Source organism: Phaenicophaeus curvirostris, chromosome 4 (assembly GCF_032191515.1).
Source record: "Phaenicophaeus curvirostris isolate KB17595 chromosome 4, BPBGC_Pcur_1.0, whole genome shotgun sequence".
NCBI classification, from domain to species: domain Eukaryota; kingdom Metazoa; phylum Chordata; class Aves; order Cuculiformes; family Cuculidae; genus Phaenicophaeus; species Phaenicophaeus curvirostris.
The window spans coordinates 55,055,110-55,069,112 of NC_091395.1; the positions used below are offsets into that span (position 1 = coordinate 55,055,110).

Sequence of the window (14,003 nt, forward strand, 5' to 3'; positions counted from 1 at the left end):
GGTGAAAAAGATAGTGAAAACTATAGCTATCTGTACATAGAATGGTGTGCTGTGACCAATTCCAGCAGAGCCTGTGACATAAGCCAAGTATGTGAATGTGATTTCTTAAATGGCAATCTAATTCAAAATTGTAGGTCAAATACTTACACAGTCCTTTGTTTACCTAAAATAGCTAAGGTTACTGGTACTTGTCTACTTTTGACTTTTTTTTTTAGCATTTTATGTTTGAAGTCATTTCTCAATTTGTTGTTTAGAAAGGAGACTGAAAACCAAGGAAACGGTATGTGAAGTAGAATGTATATAGTAAAACCTCAAAGACTTGATACTTCTCAGCTTCTATCTTGACCTAGTAACTTAACAGGAAATTATTCATGGACAGATGGGGCATCTTCATTATGAGTTTTCTGTAAAAGTATTACTCGTACATACACTAAGCCTCCAGTTTAGTCTCTTTAATAGCACCAGAATCTTAAGAAGTGAGCCAGTTCTCATGAGTTGGTTTCTTTGTTTGGCAGAAAACAATGAGGAAAACAGGAAACAAAAGAGAGATAATGTGTTTCACCACAGCTGAATAACAGTGTTAAATTACCTTGAACTATATACAATTTTAACTGCTATTATGCTTTGGAAATTTTTTTCTCATGTGGTGGTTTGACCCTAGCAGGACAGCAAGTACCCACCAAAGCCACTCTATCACTTGCCTCCTCAGCTGGACAGGGTAGAGAAAATATAATGAAAGGCTTGTGAGTGGAGCTAAGGACAGGATAGAGATCACTCACCCATTACTGTCACGGACAAAATAAACGACTTGGGCGAAAATTAACTTAATTTATTACCAGTCAAATCAGAGTAGCATAGTGAGAAAATAAAAACAAATCTTAAAATGCCTTCCCCCCCCCTTCCCTTCTTCCCAGACACAACTTCACTTCAGATTTTCTCTACCGCCTCTCCCACCAGCAGCGGAAGGTGACAGTGAATGGGTGTTGCGGTCAATTCAGCATATATTGTTTCTGTCAACCCTTCCTCCCCAGGGGGAGGGCTCCTCACACTCTTCCCCTGCTCCAGCATTGAGTCCTCCATGAGACAGTCCTCCATGAGGTTTTCCAACATGAGTCCCACCCATGGGCTGCAGTTCTTCACGAACTGCTTTAATATGAGTCCTCCAGGAACACACTGCTCCAGTGCGGGGCCCCATAGGGTCACAAGCCCTGCCAGCAAATCTGCTCCAGTGTGGGCTCCTCACTCCATAGGTCCTGGCAGGAGCCTAGTCCAGTGTAGGCTTCCCACACAGTCACAGCCTCCTTCAGGTATCCACCCGTTTCACCTGCTCCACCGCTAACCTCCACCGGCTGCAGGGGGACAACCTGCCTCACCACAGTCTGCCGGGGAATCTCTGCTCCAGCACCTGGAGCACCTCCTCCCTTCCTTCTTCACTGACCTTGATGTCTACATTGTTGCTTCTCTCACCTATTCTCACTTCTCTCTCTGACTGAACTTGCCATTATGCAATTATTTCCCCCCTTCTTAAATATGTTATCGCAGAGGTGCTGCTACCATAACTAACTGACTTGGCCTTGGCCAGCAGTGGGTCCATTTAGGAGCGAGCAGGCATTGACAGTATTGGATGTGGGGAAAGCTTCCAGCAGCTTCTGACAGAAGCCACCCCTGTAGCCCCGCTGCTACCAAAATCTTGCCATGCAAACCCAATACATTTCACCTTTTGTCTCTGTGAGTCACATATTTAATAAATATAATTAAAATCCATATTCATCACACAGTCTTCACAAAATTCACTCCTATCAACAGAAAAGAACCCCCAACACCAAAATCAAAACATCATTACAACACCAAGCGAAAGTGGACAATTAGGCACAATCCACTGCTTGTCCCTTCACTACAATTACAACTGAAATCCCTCACGATCATTCCTTTCTTCACACTCCAGCTGTTTTCAGTCTATGTTTTGCCTTTTGCCTCTTTCAATTACTATCCTTATCTCACATGCTTCATGCTCCATGTTGGGTGCCAAAAAGGACTGTGGTGGATTGACCTTGGCTGGATACCAAGTGCTCATAAAGCTGCTCCATCTCTCCCTTCCTCAGCAGGTCAGAGAGATGGAGAAAATAAGATGTAAAAAACTCATGAGTTAAGACAAAGGCTGATTAATAAAGCAAAAGCAAAGGCCACATACAGAAGCAAAGGAAAACAATATTTTTTTTTCTCTACTTCCCATCAGCAGGCTATGTTCAGTTACTTCTTGTGAAGCAGGGCTTCAGTACACATAGCAGTTGCTATGGAAGACAAACATCATTAACGAATGCCCCCTCTCCTGCTCCTTTCTCATAGCTTTTATTGCTGAACAGACATCATATGGTATGGAATATCCCTTTGGTCAGTTTGGGTCAGCTGTGCTGGCAAAGTCCCCTCATAAGATCTTGCCTACCCTCAGCCTACTGGCAAGGGGAAATGTTGGAGAGATAGCTGTGCACTGCTCAGCAGTAGCAAAAACACTGGTGTGTAAATAACACTCCTCTAGCTACCAATACAAAGCACAGCACTATAAGGACTGCTATGAGGAAAATTAGCACCATCTCAGCCAGACCAAACACATGTCTAAAAATAGTTCAGTGTTGCCTATTATGCTTCATTACTTTCCATGCCAAATTTGCTCAAGCAACAAGTAAAATGAAAGAGAGAAGGAGGTATCTGAGGTGGTGACTTTTATAACTAATAGCATCTTTAAATGCGTCATATGTGGTTTCCGTAAAATATGAGCGAGCCAATGCTGTGTAGATAAAACCTTAATAATGTGTGATTCATTACAGTTCAATGAACTGTGCAAAAGATGAATATGGGAAAAATTTAGCACTTTGATGCACAGGAAAGATCCTCAGAGGGATTTATTTTCAAATACATTTAAGAATGCTCCATTAGCTTTTTGAAAGATGACAGGAAGTTATGTCAAGGTAACTACATCCCCTAAATGAATGTGATAGCAAAGAAATAAAAAGGAACTTAGCACATGCTTTGAAGCTACATTTGTATTCAAAAGCTACTTGAAAACCTTTAAATATAAATGAGAAACAGAAATGCTAGGATAAGGTCCCACAGTGAACAAAAGCATTTGGAAAAGAAAGTATTGAAGCCACCCCTCTAGCCTTTCTTGTGACAGATTTCTTGGAACAGTAGCTAGATTAAGAGATTGGTGCCAGTTTTTTTTTTTTGTTTTTTTTTTTCTTGGTTAGATGCCTTCCATTTGAAGCAAGAGCTTAACACCCCCCTCCACCTTGTTAGAATAAATTTACACTTTTCACTTTTAGGCTTTTGAACACAAGTGAATCTTTTACTTCTCTGTAAGCAATTAATTCAACCAAAGCAGTACTGCAAGCAAAATTCTCAGGCTGTCTGCAGATTGAAACACATATCAATGTATATGAAAATAGGGGATCACAGCTGTTTGGGTGCTGGCTTAAGACAGGATGTGGAGTGGATTTGTCCAGGGTAGTATTGTGTGCTTTGGCAGAAGTCTGTGGATAGACCAGCCTTAACTTCCACAAACCTCAAGTTGTCCAAGGTATGTATTTTAAATTGCCATCACTGCAGACTCCCATTGAGAGTGAGGTTAAGCTCAGTTTCTGACTCACACGTCACCTCTAGATGAGAGGTGATTTTAGAGCAAATGTTACTATTGGTTTGGAAGTATTTTTATTCTCAGAAAGAGTACTCCAGTTAATCTGAACAACTTCCTGCCTTTAGAGGATTTTGCATGTGCAGTTGAATGCAATATACAATGCATACACCAGAAAATTCATTCTGACCCAATTTTCACCAGAATTGCTAAAGGGAAGAAAATATTGGAATGTTGTAAAATTAATCAGTAAACAGTATATCATTCTCTTACACTAGCTTTATGTGGTTTGTTTCAGAAGTCATATATCGGTATCAAAATAGCTTGAAGTAACTACCTCATAGATCCATCAGTAGTTTTAAGAAAATAGTGTCTATACTAAGGCCAAACTTATAGTCATTAAAGAAAACAAAATGGCAAAAGCCACAATCATTGTGTTGCCATAGCTGCAAATAACATTAACTAGTTTATAAAGTGATAATCTAAAAAATACAAATCCATCATATGGTACAGGGATATGAGGCTTTTTGGAAATCAGATTAACTGTTGTATAATTAGATTAAACTGCGGGGTGTGCATCAAACTGGCTTACAAGTCTGAGTGAAAATACATGTTGGTCTCAAGTGAGACATGGAATAGTAACTGAGTTACAATGCTCTGAATAACACTCTGAGAGGAATCCCAAGGCCACATAAACAGTTGATAGCAAATGCAAAAACTGAACTTGGATATCTCAACTCTTGTGCTTATTCTTAGCTACAGTCCTATAATTTTTCTGAAGCTTTGCAGCATTTTTGTCTGACCCTGCGTGAAATAGGTTACCTCACGCTAGAACCCTGCTTGTGAAAATTGACTCAATTTCCAAAGTTAGTTTTTTCCTGATATTTTAATAATAATGTCAAAGCTATGCTATAGCAATTGTAGTGAAGCTGAAATCGTAAAAGGTCTAGATATTAACCTTCTGATTTTTTGAGAGGTAGCTAATATTTCATTTCTTATAATGTTTCATAAGCTCCAAAAACTAAATACATTTAACTTCCACAACCCCTTGAGGAGAATGGTGGATAAATTCTATGACCTCTTCTTTAGAGGAGTAAGTGAAACTGAAAAGACTGCAAAAGACCAAGTTTAGAACTTAGACCTTGCCACCTAGATTGGACTGTGTTCAATGGGAATATGTGCTACTTTCACAGCAGAGAGACAAATAATCTAATTAAAAGTAAAAAAACCCAGCTCAGTTCTTCCTTGCATATTTAGGCAGCTGACAAACTTTTTGTACAATATCAGAGCTATTTACAGGCCATCCATAAAGGAAGGGATAATAGCGGTTTCCCCTAATTTATCTTAATTTGTTGTTTGTGCAGCTAGTTGCAGAGTTCTTAAAAGCCATAAATATGCAGCAAGTAGAACTGATGCATAGTTTTAAAGATACGCACATCCCAAAAATCACAATATTTGAAAGGTCTGACTAGTTTGAATTAGTTACATTACTAGCTTAATGAACAGTAAGGTATGTTGAAAACATCTACTTTCACTTATGGCAAACCACACAAAGTGCAGAAATTAGAGGTAGATTTATATTCTAAGTATTAGCTCCTGTGCAGTTTAGATGATACTCCCTCTTCAGTTCAACACAAACTTACATGGTTATTCTTATAGACTGATAGTATTGAAAATAATCAGGACAACACCAGCTACTGGAAAACGAGGTTATTTTAAAGATTATTTGTAACCACAAATCTGAGCTGGAAGGCAATCTTAGCTTGTTCACTACGAATGACCTTCTTGTACAGTCAAATATATTTTAGGATACAAAAGGCCTTAATGTTTCTCAGAGTATACAGCAGAGTTTTTACAACTTCTTTTTATAATTAATTTCTGAACTAAAATTTTATCTTCACCTACTAAAAAATATTGTCTACGTAACATTTTTTAATGATAGAAACACAGAAACTCAGGGGAAGAGGAAATCACCAATTAATAAAATATCTGCAGTTTTCAAGCCTGTCAGCAGAGTTTTCAAAACACAACTATATTAACAAGCCATAGAACAGTACTGTGCCTTATGCCATATCTGAATTACATCAGAATTGCTAAGATGCAATTTCCTTTTAGATTTATGTAATTTCTTTTTTTTGTTTGTGTTTTTTTTAACCATAGTGGTAGAAAGCTGCCATTCAATGCTCTGACAGATAACTATATGCTGTAGATAAGACAGAGACTTGAGAGCCTTCTCATAATCTGATACATTATGCCACTTTATTTCTAAAATAAATAAACATAAAACAGCATGTAGGTTTGCCTGATATCATTAGTGTCATTTAGCCATACACAAAAATGCAAGAAAATCCCCTAAGCCCCCAAAAGCAATACATGGTTTAAAAGGAACTTTTTTGTAGCACAGTTTTTCTGGACATAACGCAAAAAGCAATATATAAACACAACAGAGTAGGTGTTTCAGACATATAACACTCATTTATCCCATTCCTTGCCCCCCCCACCCCCAAGAAAAATCGGACCCAAAACCACTTTGAAAAAAATTCTCACATCTTGTGATCTTGTGGTCAATAAAAGTGTAACACTATTTGAGACACTGTGTTACAATGCAGCGTCATGTTATGCTGTGAGGGGACTACTGCACGACTATAAATGTGCTTAAGGCAATCTCTTTTAGAGAGTTCCATGTGAGATTGACATCTTTTAAAGACCAAACACTGAGGGGATCATTATCTGTGCTCTCTGCTGTTGGCCGGCTTAGAAGGACAAATCACATGGGTCTCCTGGAAGAGAAACAAAAGTGGACTTTATAGGAGGATCTGCAAATGTCTTGACAGAGAAGAGCCTAAGGGTATTAAATCAATGTCCACATCTTAAGACTTGCAGGAAAAAAAATTCAGTACAGCATAAACTGCATGGCAAGGTGTGCTTTAGAAAGGGGGCAGGTCTTCTGTTGTTTACAAGACCTAAATCTTTCAAATATTTTAAGTTACTGTGGTTAAAATTCCTTTTCTAAGTCATTCATTGGCATTCTCACTGTTTTGCAAGGAAGCTAGTTTAGCTGGAAATCTTAGGCAAATCTGTGATCAGATGACGCTGTGAGTCATTAGGTTGCAATCCAGTAAGGCTATGACCAAAAAGGGTGTTAGTACACTTACCTGAATCACTTCTGTTCACTAACTTGGTTTGGAAACTTATGGTCCCTTTGTAAATGACAGAAAATGACCTGAACCAGACTCAGCAAAGACACTTATAAAAAGTCAAGCAAGAATGTACCAAATTTCTTTAGTTTCTTAAATGGAAACCCAAAAGTTTGCACTGCAGTGGGACTTTCTTGCTTGCACAATCAAAGTTTATGAGGTAAAATTAACTGCATTTTTTTGGTACGCTGGTATTTAGGCACCTAATAATTAGGACTTGCAGCAGGATTTTCAGAAGTGCTTTGGCAAGGGAGATAATTGGTTCTGTGATGCTGAACTTCAAATTGTTCTGACTAGGAGCTGGACAGTGAAAGAGTTGTTTACATTCAGAATTGTGGTCTTGAAACCTCATTTTACTACCACGGCACCAACAGATTTTAACAGCCTTAGTAAGGCTATTTAGTAAGGCTGTATTTAGCATGCAGTAAGCAGTCTTTGAAGCAGGAAAAAGAACCCAGGTTTACTTGTTCCTAAATGAGCACTTTAATTACCGACCTTTTTTCCCTCAGTAAATCTTTGCTTTTTTTCTTCTTCAACAGAGTGCCAGAGCTCAGACTTCAGCTACAACCGGCTGAGCCTTCTCCCACGTCCTTGGATTTAATTAGGAAAAAAAAAAAATCAGCAGATATATCAAGAGGAAAACGCACACTGATGGAGTGGGTGAAAGTACTTTTTTTCAGCTCGTTTCAGCCGAGTGACAGCGATTCACAAATGACTTCCTGGAAGTGGGGAAGTTGCAGGCGTCACTGAAAGCCCACTTATTTATTTATTTTTACAGCGAGCGCTCGCTTGTTCATTTTATTTACTTCTTTATTTTAGAGCCGGCGCTCGCTGAGCCGCGCCCGCCCCCGCCCGGCGCCGCCGCGGCCCCCGTCCCGAGCGCGGCCCCCGTCCCGAGCGCGGCCCCCGCCGAGCGATGCGGGGCCGCGGCCCGAGGCTGCGGGGCCGGGGCCCGAGGCTGCAGAGCCGGCTCCTTCCCCGGCTCCCCAGAAATATGCGGCCCGTCCAGCACGCCCCGCGCCCACGAGCGGCGCTCCCCGCCCAGGTGCGGTCGCCTCCTCCGGGAGCGATGGGGCGGGCGCGGCCGGCCGGGGGTGGGGTGGGGTGGGGAGGGGAGGCAGGAAGGAAGGAAGAAAGGAAAGAAAGAGAGAGAAAAAGCCAGCGAGCCGGCGAGCGTGGAACTAGAGAGAGAAAAAAAAAAGAGAGCCGGAGCGATTTAAAATCCTGCTTTCCCTCCGCGCTGCCTTTTTTTTCCCACCCCCTCCCCGGCTGCTCTTTGCGAGAGGTAAGCGGGGTGCGGGGTTTGCGGGGGAGCTGCGGTTCTGTGGCCGGAGAGGGGAGTTACTGGGGCGAGGCTGAGCGGTTTGGTACAGGGCATGATGCCTCAGATGAGCGTCAAGTAGCAGAGTTGGAACCTGAAAAGAAATAGCTCGTAGGCAGGTAGAAAATTGGGTGTAAATTTCTCCCCCCCCCCCTTCTTTTTAGTTTGAATTATTTTAATGGGCTATGTGTAAATGTCAGACTACAGAACAGCGCTGTATCATCCTCTGTCTACTTACTCTATGAGTTGGTTTCGCGAAGTTGGATGCAACAGATTTCTCGTTAGCTGCCGGAATATTTCTGGAAATTTTATGAGAAAATTCATGAAGTTCATTTTGAATAAAATAAAGAGCCACTAGGATGTCCTAGTTGGAAAAGACAAAGTGAATGATGCAGCATTCAAGTGTTTCCACAGCAACTTACTGAAAGAGTACTAAGCCAATTCCACCTTTATTCACAGCATGTAGTGCCTTACAACAGAAACTGGCTGCAAGTTGTTCCACTGGAATTCCTTACAGTATGAAGTTTGACTCCGAGGTAGCGAAGGTGACTGAACTTTTTCTCTGGAAGAGGAGTGTTCTGAAATAAAAAACCAAAGAAACATTTTGACAGAGGACGTGCTTAAAGGTGTTTCCTAATTATCCACTACCTTGAAGTACACATAGTAACTTACTTATATTTGGAAGGGGAGCAGGTCTGTCAGAATTGTAGTAATTGGTTATCTTGCTCTGAGTTGACCCAAATGTTAATTATTACAAAACCGCTTTAAAAGGTCATTTGAGAGGTTTAGGTTTGGGGTTTTTTTGGGCATGCAGTCGGTACGCTGATTGCATTATGCAGATTTTTGGAAAGATCTTTAATGATCTACAAAGGCTTCTAGGCCCGTTAATCTTGTCAGTTTGTATGCAGTCAAATACAGTGGAAAGATAAAATTTACTAGTGGCAGATTTCATTCTGCTCCATGGTAACTCCTGTGGTAGTGGTTTATTTGGATCTTAGTCTAGTGTGTGGTTTAACAGAAGCTGGGAGCAAGCCTGAACTTGCTTGTGTTTGCTGAACTGGTTGCTTAAAGCGTGATTATCTTGCCAGGCGTTATTCTCAAGGTTTGACACTTTCTTCAGGTTAATATCTGTAGTGATCCTAAAAACAGGAAAAAAAGAATCTCACTCGAATGTTTCTGTATTCAGTGATATCCTCTATCGATGTAAATTCGCCTGCCTATCTTGCAATCGATGTTGTCTTGAAGGCTTTTCAACTTGAAAGTCATAGAGTGGAAGAATTGTAGAATCAACTGGTGTGGCTTTTCAGAATGTTAGATGCAGCAACTTATCCTCAATGTAAAGAAAGGTCCTGAAAGTGATGTATGTTTTTTTTGTGCCACTGTTGTCATTTTGTTGGTGCTGTTTTGCTGTCGCTTTTAGTAAAACATGAACTGTTACATCGCTCTGAGTTGTTTAACTTCCTTGTCTAAGCTTTTTCCTTAAGATGGGAAAAGAAAGGATATGAAAAGCAGTTTGAAAAGAAATATGAGAAACATCATCATCTCTGGAAGAATGTTGGATCACCCTATGTAAGGCTTGGGATGTTCAACACAACTTGCAATTCATTCCCTGCCAGAACATATTTTCTAGAAAGAAAAGCCTAGTTGGTTTCCTTGATGCTTTTTTTCCCACACATATCTAATTAGATGTTTTACTCTTTTTTTCCTTTAAAAGTGAATGGTCCAGTGTCTTCCAAAAAGCTTGAATTTTTTCTTCTTTTTTTTTTTATAACCGCTATAGCATTTTCCCAATTTTAATAACCATGTTGAATGATGACTTTTGTCTTGGTTGCTCTATATTGGAGGATATGGTAGTACAGCATGAAACAGTTTTATTTAAGCAAGACCAAATTCCCCTCAAATTTTTTTCTTTTTTTTTTATTTATTTCTATCAAATGCTGTAGGAAAAACCTATTTTGCCTTGCTGCTGAGAGAAGAAGTTTTGTTTTGCAGGGTGTATGCAAACACATGCACTATTGTTGAAGACTAGTGTTTATATAAACTTGTAGTGGTACAAATAAGGATTGTGAAAGTGAAGGTATGCAATATGTATATGGCACATGTACTACATATATAATGCTGTATGAACATTATTTAGAGTTTGTTAGGACTTATTCCGCAATTAGCTATGGAGGAGATTATATTATTTTTTAATTGCTATTAATTACTTTGAAGTAGATTACTATATTGGATAAGGTGGTCCTTGAGTTCCGCTTTTCTATACACTTCTTGAGCTTAGCCGTTACTAAGGATAAAACATTATTAGAAAGAATTCAGTATTTGTCTTCAAGCCTGCAATACAAACATCCACCAACGTGTGTAGATTTGTTCAGCAGTTAGTTACTTGACTCTTCCTCTAAGCAGTCAAACCAAAACGGGTGTCAGTATAACTCTTTAATCAGAGCCACAAAATATGTGTGACTCTCAGTTTGTTGGTATCTAACCAGCTGTATAGCTAGGCCAGATCTGTAGCACATCTTTATAAATCTTGATGGATGCATTGTCAGCTTCTGCTGTAGAGTATTACAGAAACAAAAGATGGCTTGGGCTTCAGCTTCTAATATGCTGGCATTTAGCAATCAAAATGTCTTCTCAAAGAGCAGCTTCTTTTCTCAGTCTGCTAGATGTTTCATTTATAAAATACAGTGCAAAAAGTAATAATTCTTGGAAATTTGGAAACAAATTTTGTTCTGTGCTAAGTAACTCTGTGCATTTTTATGTGGTTTATACAGAGATAGGTTAGGATCCAAATAACTGATAATACATAGCTATTTGGGTTGGGTTCCTGAAATAATACTGCAGGGGTTACAAAATAGAGTGTGTACAAAGCATGTAGAAAAAACAATATTTAGAAACCAAAAAGAGTGTGTGTGGGTTCAAGTATGCAGTTTTCTGTAAAAATACATAATTAAAAAAGGTACTTTCCTAAGTGCCTTTTTTTTTATTACTGCCGAAGGTGAAGGGATTGAAAGAATGATACTGCCTGAAACTGAACACCTCAGGGGAAAAAAATACCCAGGCACCACTATGAAACCCAGAACTGCCAAGGAAGGTCAAAATAGCAGAGATAACCAATTGCAACTCCAGCTTTTAAACACTTAGACTGATGTGCTGACGTTGCAAGGGTTTTATATACTCGAACATGTGGGGTTTTTTTGTTTATGGTTTTATTTTTTTTTTCCCAGCTATGGATACATGAAGGACTATTCTCTGGCACAAACAGTGCCTGCCTGATACTTCTTGCCTACTCTAGCAGTTTCTGTACTGATTTTTTCTCATTCTGTACTTGGAATATGTATGCAACTTCTTAGGAGACTGTGCATTCCTATTTGTATTTTTCAGTGTTAAGAGGTGAGTGGAGGCCATACTGTTGAATTTTATCTTAGATGTCTAGAGGCTTAACTGAAAAGCTTGAGAAAATGCTTATGTCTGAAATTTTTAAAGGAATGATGAGTGTTTAGATAACTATGCAGGCTAGGAAAGGACAAACATAAACCTAGATGCCCGCTGTTCATCAGTTTAGCTCAATCCAAGGCTTTTTGAATTTAAATGACTTGGGAATCTTTTAATGAGGGTTAACTTCTTAGCAAACTTAATCTCTCTTGAGAGGTTGATATCTGATAGACCTTTAGAGTTCCCTCTCTAAAAGGTTTTAATTGTTTGAATTTTATAACTCATTTCTCATATTTGTGGACAGTGATCAAAGCTGATAAAAATGTTGCCCCCCAAATGAAGTTAAATAGATTAGCAAGAATCCGAACACTTATTTTATACAATGGAACATTTATATCAAGTGTGTTGACTTTACATCTTCCAGAAGCATGTTGGTTAGTTCATCATCATTTTTCCCGTCTTATTATGTCACATATGCATATAATGTGACTATGAAGAGGTTTGTTTGTTCCCTGTTTTTGATTACTACATTTTGAAAGTGTGGGAGTAATAAGATATTTAGAAATTTTGTAAGAAAACGCTTCTAGTGATTAAGTTAGTTATTTAATTTATTTCATAGTCATAATAAAGTACAATCATCAATAGTAGTGGTAACAGTTGTGCTCCATTCAGTATATGTTTTTAAATTTATATTTATTTGTATATGGCTTTGGGAAATGTGGAGGGGTATGAAGTTTATTTTTGACTGCTTTTCTGGATAACAGCTTGGTTATTCAAAAGACATGGGGAAAATTCTGTAGGAGTCGGTATTATCCTTTATTGGAGGAATTGATACAGCACAAAAGTAGGCAATTTTTTGTACTTCAATTTTATATCGTAACCGGTACCTTTTTTGTTGGGAAATTAAGATAGCAGTACCCACTACCGTGAATATATTCTGGGCATATGACCTCTTTACTTTCTAATTGCTCCTTAAGTCTAAGGCTGTTCAGATGAAGCTGTTCTTTCTTTTCCAGGCTGCTTGAGGCTAGTACCTGCATGCCAGGACAGTTGCAACAGTCAGCAGGTTTCCTAAGGCCAAATTACTCTTTATACAGGAAGAGGGAGGTGAAGAAACCTGTTGACTACTGCTGATCATAAACCTTCTTTAAAGAGCTGTGATTTCAGGCTGTCTCAAACACCTTCAGAATGGTAGCTTTAGATTTTGTAAATCATGAATTTAGATACAGTCCCGAAAGAAAGAACTCAAATAGGTGAAGTGTGGAGTGTGCAAGACCTAACTTGGAGAATGCTGAGGAAAAACTGCCACAGGCACTTGAGGTACTGAATGTCCCTAGTGTGGAGGTGTCAAAATTTAGCCCTGGCCTGCATTGATCGGCAGCTAAATGTGAGCAGTTACAATCCAAATTCCCCTGACTGCCAGGGAAAGGGAAATGAGAAAAAGAGACTTCTATGTTGAACACTAAAACAGCTTTAATGAAATAAATAATAACAATGATGAAGAAAATAATGAAAATATATAAAAATCTACAAAATTGAACACCCCCACGCGCCCGTGCTGCCATGACTACGCCACCACTGATGCTGCAGAGCAGGCATGGGAAAAAGGTCCCAGGCTGGACTCAGTGGCAGGAGGAAGCTGGACTCAGGAATTGGATTCAGGAATGCATGGATCTCTGATCAGGGGCAAAAAGACAGATGAGGTCTTCACTGGACACCAGCCATCAAAGAAGAGGGCTTAACACTCATAATCCCTTAGTTTTATGCAGGGTATGACATATATGGAAGAGAATACTCTTTTGGTCAGTTTTGAGTCACCTGCCCTGCAGGTGCGACCCTTCTCCTCCCCTTTTCACTTATAGCATTCAACAAACTTGAGAAAGGCCTTGGTTTCTATAGGAACAAGTATAAGCAATGGACTTTCTGCTTACCAATGCCCCATATTATCACTTCTAGAGAGAGTCAGTCTGAAAAACGTGGTTGACTTTCAGAAGATGAAGTTACTTAGATGAGACTTAGCTGAAAAGTTAGAAAACTGATTCTGCTTCAGCTCAAACCAGAACAGGAGGCCAGAACTTGCGTATGGGGTTATGCCTCTGCTACTGTTTGTGGCCAAGGGAAAACTGCTTCCTGACAGCTCTTTGAAAAGCTAGTAGTTACCCATTTCCTGTTTTCCCTCCTGACAGTTCTTTGAAGGGCCTGATCTGTTACGCGTATTTTTGATGACTTCTGTAGCTTCTGCTGGAGGGTAGGGAGGCTCTGCAAAGGGATCTAAACAGGCTTGACCGCTGGGCAGAGTCCAATGGCATGAGGTTTAACAAGGCCAAATGCCGGGTCCTGCACTTGGGGCACAACAACCCTGTGCAGTGCTACAGACTAGGAGAAGTCTGTCTAGAAAGCTGCCTGGAGGAGAGGGACCTGGGGG

At 39.7% G+C, this 14,003-nt stretch overlaps 1 protein-coding gene across 1 annotated transcript in view; it reads left to right on the plus strand.

Annotated features, from left to right (window-relative positions):
* Positions 1-8,013: 8,013 nt before the first annotated feature.
* The window catches only part of ARAP2 (ArfGAP with RhoGAP domain, ankyrin repeat and PH domain 2), a 138,059-nt gene continuing 132,069 nt past the window's right edge, over positions 8,014-14,003 (plus strand). Inside the window, exon 1 of the mRNA XM_069856192.1 lies at positions 8,014-8,110. The gene's annotated coding sequence lies outside the window, so the exon portion shown is untranslated. The remainder of the gene's footprint in view (positions 8,111-14,003) is intronic.